Genomic DNA, 18,034 nt, shown 5'->3' on the forward strand with positions numbered 1-18,034 from the left:
ATCAGTGTAGAGTTCTACCCATACTCTCTTCTATTCCTTTGAATAACGGAATTACTTAAGGACTTGCCATTCAAGCCAAAGACCAGTGTTTGATCCAGAAAGAACCAGCTAGGTGCTGTGGTGATCACCTTCCTTCACTTCACAAGCAAAGCTCTGGCTTCTTTATCATAAATCATCACCACAAAGATGTACTTGACCACAGATGACAGTTAATAACGACAGCCAAGTGGCAGGCAGGCACTCTTTCGCCTGTAGCATCTCAGTTACTATCATCACTGAGAGGTAGGTATTGTCCCCAAGTTCAAAGGCGAAAACAGGGCTTGAGTCAAATGGAGTAACTTGTTACAGGTCACATGATAAGTGGAAGAACAGAGTTTAAGGTCTGGGCTTATCTGATTTCACTCTACTTTTGGATAGCTCTGAGGGAATAACTTCTCTTAAAAGTCCTCCTAAATTATGTGTTAGTCCTTAGGAAGGAGGCTGTGCATTAGAATTACTTGGTGAGCTTTTAAATAATACCGGTGTTCTCCTTCAAGCCATTTTCATCAGAATCTCTGGGATTGAGGTTTGGTTGACTCTATTTTTTGGTTCTCTATAGTTATTGTTACCTGTGGTTAGGGTTAAGAACTTTCAGGAACATTCTGTCTGCTCTCTAGCACCCAGCTTTGCATCATTATGTGCCCTTAACCTCCACTCAGAACTGACCCCCCCCCCCCAATGTCTGTGGCCAGAGAGGAAGAGGTGAGCAGGTAGGGTTTCTTTGATTCTCTAGGGCACCCTTCTTGCTTCTGGACAGGTCTCTTGCTTAAGGCCCCCTGTGTATGGGAGCTTCTCTAAGTGCCTTTCACCCTGTCCTGACTTAGCAGCAGCAGATGGTGCTCTATGCCTGGATATCTGTGTTTCCTGTGGGCAAGGAAGCCGAGAAACAACCCCACGTAGTGCAGGGTGGGCTGGGCTTCACAGCAATAATGGTCTTTCATTTTCCCGCCCTGACTCCCCTTTTCCTCATTGATTTTTATGGTGGAATATGTTTTCTGTAGTAGCAGAAAGCAGTCATTGCAGAGACAGTGATTTACATTTCTCCCCTGGCCTCTTGTTGGATTAGTAAATCCACGTGACCCTTGAGAGCAGAGATACCTTGAATGCTTGCCTAGAATGGCAAACAGGAGCTGTTTTCTGAAAGAGCAGGCAACTGGGATGGAGTGTGGCCCCACTCCTGCACAAGTTTGCTGACCGAGTTCAGGAAGATGATTAGCGTTCTGTGCCTTCACTGCAGAAGGGCAGACCCTAGAAGGGTGGTAGGTGGTAGGTGATATGTGCTTGGGGATTCCTCAACTTTCTAGTCCAGACAGTATGTTAATACGTAAAAAAAAGTTTCTTATTCATGAAACACTTCAAAAATGCAGAAGATAAGAGGAAATGATACAACAGAACCTTATATATCTATTACAGAGTTTAAACAATGGTAATTGTTTTGTTATATTTGCTTCTTAAGAGTTCTTAAAAGAAGAGAAAGGTCAGTTAATTCCAGCACAGCTGTTGCCCTACCACATCTTTTTCTTTTTTCTTCCTCCTTCTCCAAAGGTAACCATGCACTTGAACTTGATTTGTGTTATTCTCATGAATAAGTACATTTTAACTGTGGTGGATGTATTCATAAATGATCATACTATGATTGTGTTGTGTTTTAAAATCAATTAAATACAGACGATCCCTGATTGATGATTTTTCAACGTTATGATGATGCAAAGGCAATATGCATTCAGTAGAAGCTGAACTTTGAATTTTGAATGTTGATGTTTTCCTAGCCTCACCATATGCTGTCTGATACTCTCTCCTGATGCTGGGCAAAGCCCACATGAGGGCAAAGAGCTGATGAATTCACAACCACTCTAACCAGGCAGCCATTCTGTTTCTTACCTTTAGTACACTGGTTAATTAGTTACGTGAGATAGTCAATACTTCATCATAAAATAGGCTATGTGTTAGATGACTGTGTCCAATTATAAGCTAATATAAGTGTTCTGAGCATGATTTTGGTATGTTAGGTGTATAAATGCATTTTCCACTTACTGTATTTTCAGCTTGTGATGGGTTTGGCAGGACATAAACTCATTTTAAGCTGAGGAAGATCCATATTTCCTTCTCCTTTTTTTTTTTTTTTCCTTTTTGTGAACTGAGAAATCCTTTTCTGTCCCAAATTCATGAAAGACATTTTCCCATGTTTCTTGTAAAGGTTTTACAGTTTAGTCCATTTAAAATTTAGTAGTTTTATATAGGTATGAGGAACTTTATTTTAATTTTATTTTTTCGTCATTCTTTCAGTGCTGCATCCTTTTTGTGTTGATTTATAGTGTTACCTGTATTATATGTGTTACCTGTATTATATAGTGTTACCTGTATTATATATATTATAATATATATATAATATATATTATATTATATGCCTGCCTTTTGTATATGTGGATCCCTTTTATGTTCTGTATTGATTTCTAATGGTCAAGATGTTTATTCCTATAGCAGTACCATATTATTTTAATTACTGTAACCTCATGCCTTTTTAATTAATATTTTATTGAGATATAATACATGTTTCATAAAATTTGCCCACCGACATGAAAAATTTAGTGTATTCACAAAGTTGTGCAACCAATTTTACTATCTAACTCCAGAACATGTTTGTCACCCTCCAAAAACAACCCTGTACCCATTAGCAGCCACACCACGCTCCTCCACCTTTCTCAGCTCCCGGCAACCTTCTGTCTTTACAGATTTGCACGTTCTGGACATTTTATATAAATGGACTCATACAATACATGGTCTTTTGAGTTTGGCTTCTTTCACACAGCATTTTTCAAGTTACATCCACGTTGTAGCATGTTTTAGTATATCACTCATTTTATGGCTATTATTCTATTGTACGAATGTATCTGATTGGGTTTATCCATTTGTCAGTTGATGAACATTTGGGTTGTTTCCGCCTTTTGGCCATTATAAGTAATGCCACTATGAAGATTTCTGTTTAAGTTTTCATGTGGACATATGTTTTTATTTTTCTTGGTTATGTACAGAAGAGTGCTGCTGCTAGGACAAAAGGGCAATTCTATGTTTAGCATTTTGGGGAACCACCAAACTATTTTCCAAAGTGGCTACACCATTTTACATTTTCACAAGTAATGTTTGAGAGTTCCAATTACCTTCCATCCTCACCAAAGCTTGTTGATTATTGTTATCCTACTGAGCATGAAATTGTATCTCTTTGTGGTTTTAATTGGTATTCTCTAAAGGCTAATGATGCTTAGAATCTTTTCATGTGCTTATTGGTCATATGCACATCTTCTTTGGAGAAATGTCTGTTCAAATCCTTGGTTTCATCATGTGTTTTGATTTTAGTAGATGATCCCTTCCTTTCACATCTTCAAAAGTCTTGCTATTCCTGGCCCTTCACTCTTCCACATAAAATTTATGATGAGATTATTCCACCCCAGAATCCACTGGGATATACAGTAGAACTCAAATCTGTGGATTAATTTGGAAATATTGATTTCTGAAAATATGTATAAACACGGAAAACATCATTAGTTGCCCCAGTTTCCATACCATTGCCTACTTCCAAATTATTACTGAAAATGGGGGAAGGGGATCTTAGGGGGATGGAAGGAGGGAGAGGAGTGGAAAGGAGAGAGGAAGAAGGGGGAAAGAGAACGGGAGAGGAGGGGTGGGAGGGAGAAGTGGGAAAAGAGAGAATAGAGATGGGGAGGACAGTGGGGGTAGAGAGAGAGGCTAGTAGATTAAACGACTGCTATTTTATTTGTTTTTTTTTTACAAGTTTATTTAAGAGAGAGAGAGGGGGGAGGAGAGTTGGAGGGAGGGGCAGAGAGAGAGGGAGAGAGAGAATCTCTAGCAGATTCTCTGCTGAGCGTGGAGCCTGATGAGGGGCTTGACCCTGAGCCCAGATCAAGAGTTGGATGTTTAACCAACTGAGCCACCCAGGTGCCCGCCCCTATTTTGGGTTTCTGTTATGCTCAGTCATAATCCATACCCCAAATACTAAAATCGTGTATCTCTTCATTTACTTAGTTCTTTAAATATATTCTTAAAATTTTTTAAACATAATTTTGTTCATAAATATCTTCACATCATCTGTTAAGTGTATTTTTATGTTCTTCATAGAGTTTGTTGGATTGTGACATGCAAGTTTTTCAAAATCCCTTTTTTTTTTTTTTGTATGTTTGTTGCTAGTGTGTAAGAACATTATGGACTTTTGGTATTATTTGTGTGGCAACAACTATTTTTTTGAGTGTTGTTATTCTATCAATTTGCTATAGACTTTTTTTGACTTTTCTGTGTTGATCAACATTATCTGTGAGTTATGACATTTTTTTCTTTCTAATTATTAGATCTTAAAATTTCTTCTTCTAGTCTTACTGTGTTATCATTTACAGTACAAGTTTGCATAAAAGCAGTAATAGCTGACATCCTTGTGTTTTTCCTTATTTTAAGCAAGAAATTCTGGTTTCTAACTGTTTTCATGCTTGTTTTTGTTTTTGATAGATATTCTTTATGTAGTTAAAGAGAAATTCTTTATTTCTACTAAAAATTTTACCTCAAAATGAGAATTTATTTTATTGTATATCTTTTTTGCTTCTGTAACTTTTCTTATTTGGTTTACTAATAGGTAGATTATGTGAATAGATTTCATAATATTCAACTTTTCTTTTTTTTTTTTTTTTTAAGAATTTATTTGTTTATCTGACAGAGAGAGGTCACTTGTAGGCAAAGAAGCAGGCAGAGAGAGAGAGAGGAGGAAACAGTCTCCTCAGCGAGCAGAGAGCCCGATGTGGGACTCAATCCCAGGACCCTGAGATCATGGCCTGAGCCGAAGGCAGAGGCTTAACTCACTGAACAACTCAGGCGTCCATCATTAAACTTTTCTAAGATGAAACCCACAGTCAAGATTTTTTGGTACATTGCTAAACTTAATTTGTTAATCTGTTTTTAAAAATTCTCTTTGTGCCTGTATTTGTGAGATCAACGCAATAGTTTTTGATTCTCACACTGTCCTGTCTGGGTTATCTAAGGATCTGTCACTCTCATAAAATGAGTGGAGCATTTCCTCTTTTTCTGTTTCTGAAACAATTTGAATAAGATTGAAAATATCTGTTCCTGTGATGTTTAGTAGAACTTACCCATGGAATCATTTGAGGTTGGGTTTTTTTGTAGCTATATTTGTGTGTGTGTATGTATGTGTGCCTGCTACTTGTGTGTGAATGAATTTTAAGCTATCATTTTATTTACTGATTATAGGACCATTCAAATTTTATATACTTCTTGGACAGTTCTGGCAAATTTTTTTTTCTAAAATATTACTTTAATCTGAATGTTCAAATGTTTAAAAATTCAAATATTCAAAAGTTAAAATATTCAAATTCAAATTAAAAAATTCAGAAATCTCCACTGCAATGTGATTAACTTCTTTTCTACTTTTTTTTTTTTTTGGTGGTTTATAAGCATGTGTGTAATTTTTAAATCAATCACTATTTTCTTAGCCAATCTTGTCACAGGTTTATTTCTTTTACTTAGTCATTTTTAAAGTAATAACTACTGGGGTGCATGAGTGGTCCAGTTGGTTAAGTGTCTGCTTTCCACTCAGGTCATGATCCCAGGATGCTGGGACTGAGCCCGGCATCGGTCTCCCTGCTCCTGGCATCAGCTGCTTCTCCCTCCTTCCTGCTCGTGGTCTCTCTCACTGTCTCTCTCTCTCTCAAATAAATAAATAAAATGTTTTAAAAAAAATAAAGTAGTGAGTATTGGTTTTACTGATTTTTCCATTGTTTCTTTTTTATTCTGTCAGTCTTTCTATTGATCTTTAGAATTTCTTTAATTATCCAGATTTTGATGGGAATTTACTCTGTTGATCCTTTCACAACTTTGAGTTAGATGCTTAGCTCTCTTAAGTTTTAACATATGGATCATATAAAGTTATAAAATTGCTTGTAAATACTGCTTAAATTGCACCCCCCACATTTTGTTATGTGTTATTTCCATTTACTTGCAATGCAAAGTATTTTCTACTATTTATTAAAATCTTTTAATTGACCCATGAATTATTTCCAAACCTATGAGAGTTTCAAGGGTTATCTCTTTTGTTATAGACTTTTTAAAAAAGTAACCTCTACTCTGAAGATGAGGCTCAAATTCACAACCCTGAGATCAGAAGTCATGTGTTTTACCCACTGAACCAGCCAGGCACCAAAGGTTTTATTTACATATTTATTTGAGAGAGAGAGAGAGAGAGAGAGAGAGTGTGTGTGTGTGTGTGTGTGTGTATGCAGGCACATACACGGAGGAGGATAGAGAGGGAGGGAGGGAAAGGGACAGGCAAGCTCCACACTCAGCATGGAGCTCAGCTCCAGGCTCAATCCCTCCACGCTGAGATCATGACTGGAACCAAAATCAGGAGTGGAAAACTCAAGTGACTGAACTACCCAGGCACCTCTTTTGTTATATATTTTTTATTTTTATTGTATTATGATGAGAGAGCTTGGTTATATGATGTTTGTTGCTTGGTATTTCTTAAGATGACAGTGAGTCCTAATACTGTGTAGTTTTAAATTCTTAGGTACAGGGATTTATAGATGTCTGTTAGATCAAGGTGTCTCTCACATTGTTTAAGACTTCTACAGGCTGACTCTTAAACTTTTCTAAAGGTTTCTTTTTTTAATTAGATATTTAATTATTTTAAATACTACCTTGTTTTATTAAAATTTTTTTCAGATTATAATTCATTACCTCAGGTTCTTAAAAGTCTAATCTTATGTTTATGGTGTTTTCTGTCTCCTGTTTGTAGTAGATTTCTCCTTATGGATTTTGACATTTTTAACAGGGAAATAATCTTAGGTTAACCTTTTCCCTTCTGTGAATCCTGTGGCAGTAATGGTATTCTTCCGGCAAAGAGCCTCAGAGTTATCACTGGCCCAAGCACTGGGGAGTGCCTAGGAAATGTGGATAAATTTGAACCCCAGGTCTGTCTGGTATTTCTAATTCCCAAAGGAGATGTTTTTTCTCATCCAGAATTCAGAGGCAGACAAGACTTCTTGTTTATCTGTTCTGATAGATTTTGTTATACCCTATCTTTTCAGAGAGGATACCACTTTTTGAGAGTTCCAATTTCAGAGTTCTTACTTCCAACTCTTTACCTTGCATCGGGCCCAACATTATGTCTCTTGTTTTAAAACTGAAGCCATTAGTGCTTTTTCACCCTCTGATAACCATAGCACTATCAGCTTCTAAGCTATCACTGTTTCATGCTCCTTTTTGGGTCCTAGACATTTCCACTTTTTTGTATATAAGCCTAAGCAAATATTTAAAATATTTTAAAATTATATTTTATCAGCAATTCTTTTTTTTTTTGAAGCAAGGTATTTTATTGTTGCTATTGATTATTACCTTAGTCTTATATTTCTAGACCTAGAATACATGCTTAGTCTTTAATTGTGAAAGATGGAGAAGTTTTAGAACTCCATGAGACAAAAGGTTTTGAAAACGTTTCAACTGTTGTTTTCTCTTGAATTCATCATAATAACAATATTTAGATAGGTCTTTCATTGCTGTTAGTCTGAAGGAGCCAACCCCATGCCTGGGTTCATGTTTGTGGGAGAACTTTACGGGGCTGCTGGAGGGAACCTCCAGGCTGTGGTTTTTATACATGGAGGACATGTTTTATCTCTTTCATAAAACACCTTTCCTAGAACAAAAATAGCAGGTCCATGGTGAAATTTACTTGAACAGCTTTCCTAGTGAAGTTTTTTTGACTTTTGTCCATGGGGAGAGTGCTGTGAGATTTTTCTTTACTTATTCCAGAAACAAAGAGTTCTCCTAGATCAGAAAAGAAAGCAAGCAGATTCCTAAATGAATGGCCTTCAGGAGAGGATTTTTCTGTTTTTCATTCTCTTTCTGTTCAAATAAACAGATAACATATAAAGAAGTGTACAGAAGCCTTACTAAGGCTTTCCTTGCTTAGAAAAAGTGATCACATTGATTAAAACCTTCTATTCCTGTGAAAAAGGAGTGTTTATTATATACAGATGCCAGGAAGCTCAGGGGCTCTCTCATAATAGCCAGAAGTAATAATGTAGTCCTGAGAACTACAATTTCAGTGTCTCCTAAAGGCTAATCATTGTCATGGTGCTAGGAATCCAGAGACAGAACAAGTTAATCTTTGCCCTCAAAGAATTTACAGATCAGTGAAGATGAAAAGATCGCTGGAAAATTAAAGGAATGATACAATTAATTTTAAAAAATTGGTGGGTTAGTCTTCATCAAAATGAAAACTCATGACCTTCAAAAGACAATGTTAAAAGAATAAAAAGAGAAATCACAGATTGGGTGGAAATATTTGTAGTTTTATAGCTGATAAAGGACTTGTGTCAAAAATACATAAAGAATGCTCAAAACTTAAGAAGATACGCATAACTCATTCTTTAAAATGGGCATAGGATTTGAAGGGATATTTCATCAGAGAAGATACATGAATAGTGCAAAAGCACATGAAAAGATCCTTGACATCATTAGTCATTAGGAAAATGCAAATTGAAACCACAGTAAAGTATCACTAAAGACCTATTAGAATGGTTAAAATAAGAAAAAGACAGACCATATTAAGTGTTGGCCAGGATGTGGAGAAGCTATCATTCACCGCTAGTGGGAATGTAAAATGGTACAACTATTTTGGAAAATATTTTAGAAGTTTCTTAAAAATTATATATACTTCACCATATATCTGGCCACTTAACTCCTAGGTATTTACCCAAGAGAAAAAGAAATATGTGTCTGTAAAGAGATTTATACATGAATGTTCATAGAAAATTTATTTGTAGTAGTCCCAAACTGAAAACAACCCAGATGCCCATCAACGGGTGAATGGATAACCAACTGTGGTACTTCTACACAATGGAAAATACTACTCCATTGTGTAGGATGAAAAGGATTGAACCACTGATGCACACAGGAAGGATGAATCTTGAAATAATTATGCTAAGTGTAAGAGAAGACAGACAAAAATGAGTACATGCTATATGATTCCATCAAAAAAAACTTTAGAAAATGCAAACTAATCAATAGTGATAGAAAACAGATCTGTTGTTGCCTGGGAATGGAATTGAGGGAGGTGAGGGGAAAAACCACAAAGGATCATTCAGAAACTTTTAGGAGTGATGAATTTGTTTATAATCTTGATTGTGGTGATACTTTCTTGGGTGTATAACTATGGCAAAGCATCAATTGGTTCACTTTAAATATGTGCTGTTTATTATAGTTGCCTTGGAAGAGGTACGTTTAAGGTGCTGTCAGTAGATGGTACATGGGAGGGTCCTTTAACTAATACTACCTGGAGGTCAGGGAAGAGGAGATGCTTGGCCTGAGATTTGGAATTTGAGTCTGTGTTATTGAGAGAAAGGAGGTGAGGAAGGGCAGGGGAATAGAGAACTCTGCATATTGAGGCCATATCTAATGCAAAGATTCCAAAGCATGTTAAGTGGTATGTTTAGAAAGCTATGTAGTATAGCATGACTGAAACATAAGATGCTCGTGGAGAGGAGAGGAGAGGCAGATAATGACTCAGACTCCTTTCTAGTTCATCAGTTTATGTAATTCCCACCATGAGATACCACTTACTTGTGTAACCAGCTTATCCAGGGATCCCCATCCTTAAATACAATGAGAGGTCTCCATTTATGTGTAAACTGCCATAGTTTGATTTCCTGACCCCCTACCAGTCCAAAGTATCCCCCAATTATTTGGGAGAATCTCCAAATGGGCTTTCATATATGTGTATCTACACTCATAAAACAGTCTGCCATGATCTTTTTTTTCCTTCCCAGGATACACTTTTGATGTCTTTTCACCCAAGAAGCTGCATTCACGTTCCTGTACCTGTCTTGGAGTTCTGTCACCAGGAGGACTCTCGAGTTCACACTAAGCTTAACAAAAATGCTACTTGTACCCAAATCTCCCAGTCTCAGGTGCCAGAGCAGGGAGAAAAGCTTATAAATCTGCATTGTCTCAGCTTAGCTAAGCAAGAATTTCCTTTAACAGAATTCCCTTCTCTTTATAAGCACAGATTAGTATCGCTCACAAGAGATACTTCCTGTGAGATCTGGAAGACAGGAGTGAAACAGCAGCCATATTTTTCTGCTCTGATGGTCTATACGGCAGAGTAGCAGCTTGCCCCTACTTATCCCTGATTTGCTGTCAGACTTGGGCCAGTCCCACCAGATCTGCTGCTTCTGTGAGTTCTTGGCCAGGTGCATGTGAAGCTCTGTGGCAAAGGGGGCTGGTGTCTCCTACACATCAGCCAGCACATTGAGATTGAAGGTGGTGGGAGACTGATGCAGGTCCCAGTCTCTATTTGAGGGTCCCAGTTTGTTCTGTTGACCACATCCAGTTTTCTTTTTTTTTGACTGATACTCTAGCTGATCTATGGCAGTGTTAAGTTTAACATGAGCCGTAGAGTGCTGCATAGACTGCTCTGCTGCCTCCCACAGCTGGGTAAGATCTAGCTCCTATAATAAATGTCTTATTTCATATCCCTCACCACGGTCCTGCTTCTCTAGCTGAACCCCAGCTAAGACAGGTCTCCCATCCTTATGCTACCTGGATCCAAGAGCTAGTGTTGTTTTGACAAAACCTTTATAAAGACCTCTCCTGAAAGCATAGTGACCAATTTCTGACCATCCTCTCTATAATAAGAGACTCAAACCACAGGGTTGGGTGGGGGAGAGGTGCCAACACAAACCTTCCATTTTTCTCTCTTCTCCCACCCCTACCCCAACTAATGCCTTCCTCCTCCCCCAGCTAATAGAAATAAAAGCATGGAAGTGAACAGATGTTCCTTGTGGGTGTGAGTGCTGGTGGAGGGCTGCTTGGCTCTCCAGCCCAGCTGCCTCAGGGCCCCACTCAGACAGTTCCAGTGCCCTCAGAGACAAGATGAACTCCTCCCTGAGCCTTTGATTCTGTCGTTCAAAGAGTCTCAGCAACTTGACCCTCATGTCTTTGTTTTCACTCATTTCCTTTCCAGGGTGCTTTGCCAGAATTCTGGGATGGATTACAAGGCCTCCCTAAAGATCCACTTGACTAAAGGAGCAGAGCGACAGGGAAGAGTGATTTCTTGGCTTTTTTATGCCATGCAGTACTGTTATCTGGTAAACTTGCATCTACAAAGCCCTCAGAAAGTGAGGAAATTCTGAGATAGAAGAGAATGAACTGGAAGCGGGTGTGAGAGGTCCTGCCACCCTACCTGACTGAAGCTTGAGTCCTCCCACATGAGACTCTTGGGCTCTGGGCAAGTCTCTTTCTTCTCTTCCTCTGTAGACTTACCATATATTCTTCTCACTGGTCCCACAGAACACTGTGAGTATGATGAGAAGAAGAATTTTGGAAGCCTGGAAAGCTGTGTTATCAATGTAGTCTTTTCTGAGCCTGATCATTGGGACTCCCTCAGTTGGTTTACTGTTCCCACATACGTGTTGGAAACCAGCACAAACTTCCAGCTCTCTCCTGCCTCCCTAAGATTTTAACTCAGTAGGTTGGGCTGTGTCATGGAATCTGGACTTTAACAATGAAACAAAACCAAACAAAACTCTGCAGTTTATTCTGATGGTAAGCCAAGTTCAAAAACAACTGTGAACAACTAGATCTAGTGAACAACTATCTAGTGAAAGAAAGAGACTTTATAGAGCTGAGGAGTTGTGTCACCAAGGCCAAGGAAAATGGAAATAGCAAGATAATTCCAGTACAAAAACACATTTTCATTAGAATTTTGTGAAGCATGAGTAATTGTATCTGAGACATTTGGGTGCAAAGCATACCCATGAAGCAAAATCTTTTTCCCAAATAGGTTTAAATTCAGACCAAGACTCTGGAAAAGGTGACAGTGTGGGAGATTGAACAGAGTAGGATGAATTATATTTTCTAAACAGTTTTACTCATCGTGGCCACCATATATTCTCGATATGCTGGGAGTCTCTTCGTTTTATATATGCTTGTTACAAAGTAGCCTTGTAGCTCACAAACCATGAATTCCTATTTTTGACATGGAAAAATAATGCCTGTTATTTAATATACCATACTTTGGCAAATCATGAGAGAATAGATTTTGGGATAGCATTCCTTTTGTTCAGGATTTCAAATTTCTAATGCATCTATATCTATAAATGTGTATTTTTTCAAGTATAGTTCATGTATAACAGCATATATATTTCAAGATTAATTAATGTATAATAGCATACTGATGCATACTGATGCTCAGATAACTATACATATAGTTCATGTATACCAGCATATCTATAAATATGTATATTTTTCAAGTATAGTTCATGTATAGCAGCATATAACGTAGCACATCATGATTCAGCATTTCTATACATTACGAAATGATCACGATAGTAAGTGTAGTTACCATCTATCATCATTACCATCTACCGTTCTTACAATATTATTGACTGAATTCCCTGGGTCATACTTTACATTCTTGTGACTTACTTATTTTATGACTGAAGTTTGTACCTCTTAATCTCCTTCACCCAGTTCATCCATCTCCCCTTCCTTCCCTTCCAGCTACCACAATTTATTCTCTGTATTTATGAGTTGGTTTCTGTTTTGTTTGTTTTGATATTGTAGATTACATGACTGTATGGTATTTTCTGTGTCTGACTTATTTCACTTGACATAATATCCTCTAGGACTATCCACATTGTTGCAAATGGCAAGATTTCATTTTTTGGTTAATGGCTGAGTAATATTCCTATGCATGCATGTGTATATGTGCATGTTTGTGTGTGTTTTACATTGTCTCCATTCATCTATCAATACACAGGTTTTCCTTATCTTGGTTATTATGAATAATGTTGCAATGAGTATGGGGGGGGTACATCTATCCTATTGAATTAGTGCTTGTTTTCTTTGGATAAATACCCAGAAGTAGAATTGCTGGATTATACAGCATTTCTATTTCTTAATTTTTCAGGAACGTCCATACCATTTTCTAAAATGGCTGCACCAACTTACATTCCCACCAACAGTGCAGGAGGGTTCCCTTTTCTCCACATCCTCGCCAACACTTATTTCTTGTCTTTTTGGTTTTTTTTTTTTTTCTAAGATTGTATTTATTTATTTGAGATAGAGATTGATATTGAGATAGAGATTAATATTGAGGTAGAGATTGAGACAGAGATCACAAGTAGGCAGAGAGGCAGGCAGAGAGAGAGAGGAGGAAGAAGGCTCCCCACTGAGCAGAAGGCCTGATGCAGGGCTTGATCCCAGGACTCTGGGATCATGACCTAAGCTGAAGGCAGAGCCTTTAACCCACTAAGCCACTCAGGCACCCCTCTTGTCTTTTAGATTCTAGCCATTCTGACCGGTGTAGAGGGGATATCTCATTGTGGTTTTGATTTGTATTTCCCTGATCATGAGTGATGTTAAGCATCTTTTCATGTGTCTATTGACCATTGTTTGTCTTCTTCGGAAAAATGTCTATTCAGGTCCTCTACCCATGTTTTAATTGGAATTTTTTGGTATTCTATGAGTTTTTGAATATGTTTTGGATATTAACCCTTCATTGGATAAATGATTTGCAAATATCTTCTCCCGTTTAGTGGTTGCTTTTTTGTTTTGATGTTTTCCTTCACTGTGCAAAATCTTTTGAATTTGATATAGTCCCAGTTGTTTATTTTTGCTTTTGTCACCCGTGCCTCAGGAGACGGATTAAAAAAATATATTATCTAAGAGTTTACTGCCCGTGTTTTCTTTTAGGAACTTTATGGTTTCAGATTTCGAATTTAGGTATTTAATCCATTTTGAGTTGATTTTTAATTTCAGGTCAGCATCAGTTGCCTTGTAGCTAAGATGGCTACCTGTCCCAGATATTATGGTGGGGGGAGGGTATCCATCATTCTGTACATTATCTCCCACTGTTATGGTGTGATCATGGTACAGGCTATGACCATGGTATGACCAATGAACAGCTCTCTGTTTCCTAATCTGAGTGTGGGAAATTGAGGCTCCATCTTGAGGGACTGACTGGAATGCATGCAACTGTGTTTCACGTGACCGCGTTTCACGGTCTGCATTTGCTGGACACTTTCTTTAAATGCCACCTTTCCTAGGAGGGAAAGCTTTATCTTTTTGTTCCATCGAATGTATTAGTCCATTGCTTATTGCCTTGCTCTGGATGGTTATCCCCAGAGGAAAAGCAGGGGCTGTGCGGGCCCACTGTTACATTTCACACGAACACCAACTTAGTGCTGCCATCTCATAGCTGGGTAAATTCTAAAGGCGGCCAGCAACTTTGGAGCAACTTTCCGAAAAGGCACCAGACATTCAGAATGCATGTTCATTGCCTACCCAGAAGAAAACTTGACCACCAGTTTCTAATAACGGTGCCATCCCTGCTTTTCTATTTCCAGAATGAAGAAAGTACCTCTTGTGTCATTAAGGTAGAGTCCTGCCTGTTCCTTTAAAGAGAAAGGAATTCATTCTTGTTTTGATTTTAGTTATTTTTGGATCAGCCCTTAGTATTGTGAGCAAAGGTTAGAGAAGTTTGGAAAAAAGGCTTTAAAAAGAAGTATACTCCTCAAGGCCAGAAAGGGAGGCTAGAACTGGAGGCAGGTAAGTCTTCCCTTACATGTCAAAGTGTGGTCCCAGTACCAGCTGCATCTGCAACAGTGGGGACACATGTTAACATGCACATTCTGGGCTCCCAGCTTAGACATGCTGAATCAGAAACTCTGGGGTGTAGCCCAGAGATCTGTGTTTTTAGCTGATTCTCAAGCAGACTCAGTCTACAACACTGTGTTGGGGACTAGAAGCCGTCCCTGGGCAGACGTGAAGCAGAGGACATTCGGCAGCCATTTGGTTCCTCATGACACTCACCCCTCCGTGTCCCCTCCCTTCTCTGTGTGCTATTTACCCAGTAAGCAACGAATCTGTACTCTGCAATGATTTCGGGCAAGCCCTGTTTCAGGCAGTGTTGATACCAGCATTGGTCTGAACAGGAGCCCAGGGATTCGCACTTGTAACAATTTCCCAGGTGATGCAGATCCTGCTCATCTGAGGATGGGATCTTCGGAGCCCTGGTTTAGAGGTGAGACCAGTGGCCCCAAAGCCTTTGTGGTTTTCAGACAGAGCCTGCATCTTGGCCTTTTCAGGATCTGTGTGGCCGTCAGCCCTGCTTCTCAGACCTTCCTGCCTCTGTATCGCAGGCACTCAGGAGATGTGGTTATTTGAAATGAACTCTGTTCCATTATGAAGGGATTAAAATAACCTGCTGTGATTTCACCACCCAAAGTTGGGGCCATTGAAAAGCCAGAGAAGACATAACAATCATTAAAAGGCTTTAGGGAAAATTGTCAATAGCCTCAGAAATTTTGGCCATATATTCAGAGGTCTGCTTGGCCCTCTGTGTCCGTCTCAGGCTGATCAATATTACTTGTTTTAATTTGCCATTTGTAAGTTTGGTTGGCCCAACAAATCTAAACAATTCTAATGCAAAGGACAAATAAGCAGAACAGCAAATCGAACTGGATTTGTGGGCACACTGAAGCAGTATGAAACGTCGGAGCTGGGCACGGTCCTTTCACCGCCGCTAAGAATACAAATGCCTGTTTGTACGTCCTGTACAGACTCTACCATCTGCTGACCGTACAGCACTCCTCTCCTGGAGCTTCCAGCCAGCATTTTCTGGGAAGGGAAGACTAGACTTGGCTTTGCAAAATCTGAAGTCTTCCAGAGAGACCGGATGAAGCAGCTTAGTGTGGCGGTAAATACGCCAAGCTTTGGGGTCAGGCAAGGCTTGCCCCCCCAATCTTTCTCAGCTTTGGGGAGGTTATTTAATCTCACTAGATCTCATTGGCTCCACTGGTAGATCTGGGGCAGTGCAACCCACTTTGTCCAGTGGCTTTAGGGATTAAATGACGCAAGGTAGGCAAGGCACATAGTAGGTGCTCAATACACAGTAGTAAAGGCCCAGTTTCAGAGGGCTGGTGCTGGAAGAGACTCTGAACAGCCACCCCTGCAGTCCTTGTGCTCTGGGCCTCTTCTTCCCTCTTACGGTTACTCTGCGTTAAAATGTGAGTATGCGTATGCGAGCCCCCAGTGGAGGGTACCCCCAGGGCTACAAAAGTTCTCTGACTCCAGGGGCAGCGGAAACGCTGGCCTTAGTGCAGCAGCAGCAGATGACCATCCCGGAGAAGCGCACACACGCCTCTCCTCTGGAAATGATGGAACTGGGCCTTACAGATGAGGCTGAGCTGGGATGTGCTTGAATTTTAGAGAGCTGCCCCCCTCTGTGCGGATGGCGCCTGCTAGCTGAGTCACTGGGCTTGCTTAACGCAGTCCTGGAAAAGTTCGGCGGTGAAGCCTGGCTGGAGGCCGCTGTGGAGGTAGGGAGGGTGCAGCCTTGGATGTGGTTGGGGCGCCAGAAAGAAGGGGTCTGGAGTCTGGAGACGGAGGGAGGCTGGGTGAGGGATCCTGGAGATTCAGTTTTTAATTCTTCTGAGGAAAGACTGCTCTGGGTGAGTCTTCTTCTGAAATCCTATTCTGTGAACCATGGGTCACTTCTTCCGCGCTGTGGCCCCATTGCTGAGGGAATTTATAATTGAGTGAGAGTCTGGGAGAGGAAAACCTCCATCTCCTTATCACTGTAATGAATACATAGGGGAATGAATTCGGGCTGTGGGATCAGATGTGGTCCTGAGTGAGAATCTAGATCTTCTCCATTAAGACGAGTGACTTTGGGTTGGTTAGGTAACCAATCTTGCCTCAGGTCTGACTGCAAAATGGGATTACTAATACACCTATCTCACAGGACTGTTGTGAGGGTTAACTGGGAAGCATTTAGCCGAATTCCTGGTTTCCGGGAAGCACTGGATCTTAACTAGGATTATGAGAAAGAGTCAGTCTTTCTTTTCTTTTTTTTCTTTCTTTTTAAGATTTTATTTATTTGACAGAGAGAGAGAGATCACAAGTAGGCAGAGAGGCAGGCAGGGCGGGGGGTTGGGCGAAGCAGGCTCCCTGCTGAGCAGAGAGCCCAATGCAGGGCTCCATCCCAGGACCCTGAGATCATGACCTGAGCTGAAGGCAGAGGCTTAACCCACTGAGCCTCCCAGGCGCCCCAGCAAGACTGTTTCTTTTTGGATTCCCTTGCATGGATTTTCAGCTGTGAGACCTTCAGGGAGGTCACCTGTGCTTTGTGAGACTGAGTTGCTTCAGCTTCTGAAAAACAGAAGTAGCCTGAGGCACCTGCAGGTGAGGGGCCTGGGTCAGAAGACGCTGCTCCTTGGCTTTGGGTGTGTGCAGACCCGTTTGTTATGAGACCGAGCTGGAGGCAGGGTGCCTGAGCTGGTCATCTGGGGAGGTTGGGAGGTTGGGAGGGGGTCTGAAGTTCATCAGGAGAAGCAGTGTTTAGAGAGGAGTGTGTCTTCCGTTCTGACCGAGAGGAAATGCGGAGGGATGTGGTGTAGCACACTAAAGGCGGGGCTGGCTGATGAAACTTAGTGGTTGTATTTCTCAAACAGTAGGCACACGTCCAGATTTGCTGCCTAGGCTCCATCTGCACCTGTCACATATATGCCCTCGCTTGACTTTGGGATAAGCCGCTGAGGCAGCCTCAGCAACTGGGGCCTGGGAAGTGGCCCTGCCATTACATGGACCCACTTCCCAAATTTTGCTGATTTTCATGTATTAATTAATTCACTGTACGCATATGGAACATTTGCTATAATCTAGATGTGGGGGATTCAGCAGAATCTAGAAACATAGAAATCTTGCACTCCAAGACTGCAGTCTTATAGCAGATCATAGCTTATATACATGTATAATGAAGATTTTTACCATGAAGTTCAGAATCCCATGAGACTGATAAAACCTAATTGAGATTGGGAGCGGGGGTGGTTGGCGGCCAGAAGAAATGGAATGGGTGTGAGTTGTGGAGATGGGCTTTGATTTATTTCTTTTAGACACAAACCTCTCTTTCACAAAG

General features: G+C 40.1%; 1 long non-coding RNA gene across 1 annotated transcript in view; it reads left to right on the forward strand.

Annotated features, from left to right (window-relative positions):
• Positions 1-12,884, forward strand: part of LOC309843687 — a 138,582-nt gene extending 125,698 nt beyond the window's left edge. The window contains exons 4-5 of the long non-coding RNA XR_014300279.1: positions 9,882-10,548; positions 11,078-12,884. This is a non-coding gene — a long non-coding RNA (uncharacterized lncRNA). The remainder of the gene's footprint in view (positions 1-9,881; positions 10,549-11,077) is intronic.
• Positions 12,885-18,034: the final 5,150 nt, after the last annotated feature.

This window comes from Mustela nivalis, assembly GCF_964662115.1.
Source record: "Mustela nivalis genome assembly, chromosome: 11".
NCBI classification, from domain to species: domain Eukaryota; kingdom Metazoa; phylum Chordata; class Mammalia; order Carnivora; family Mustelidae; genus Mustela; species Mustela nivalis.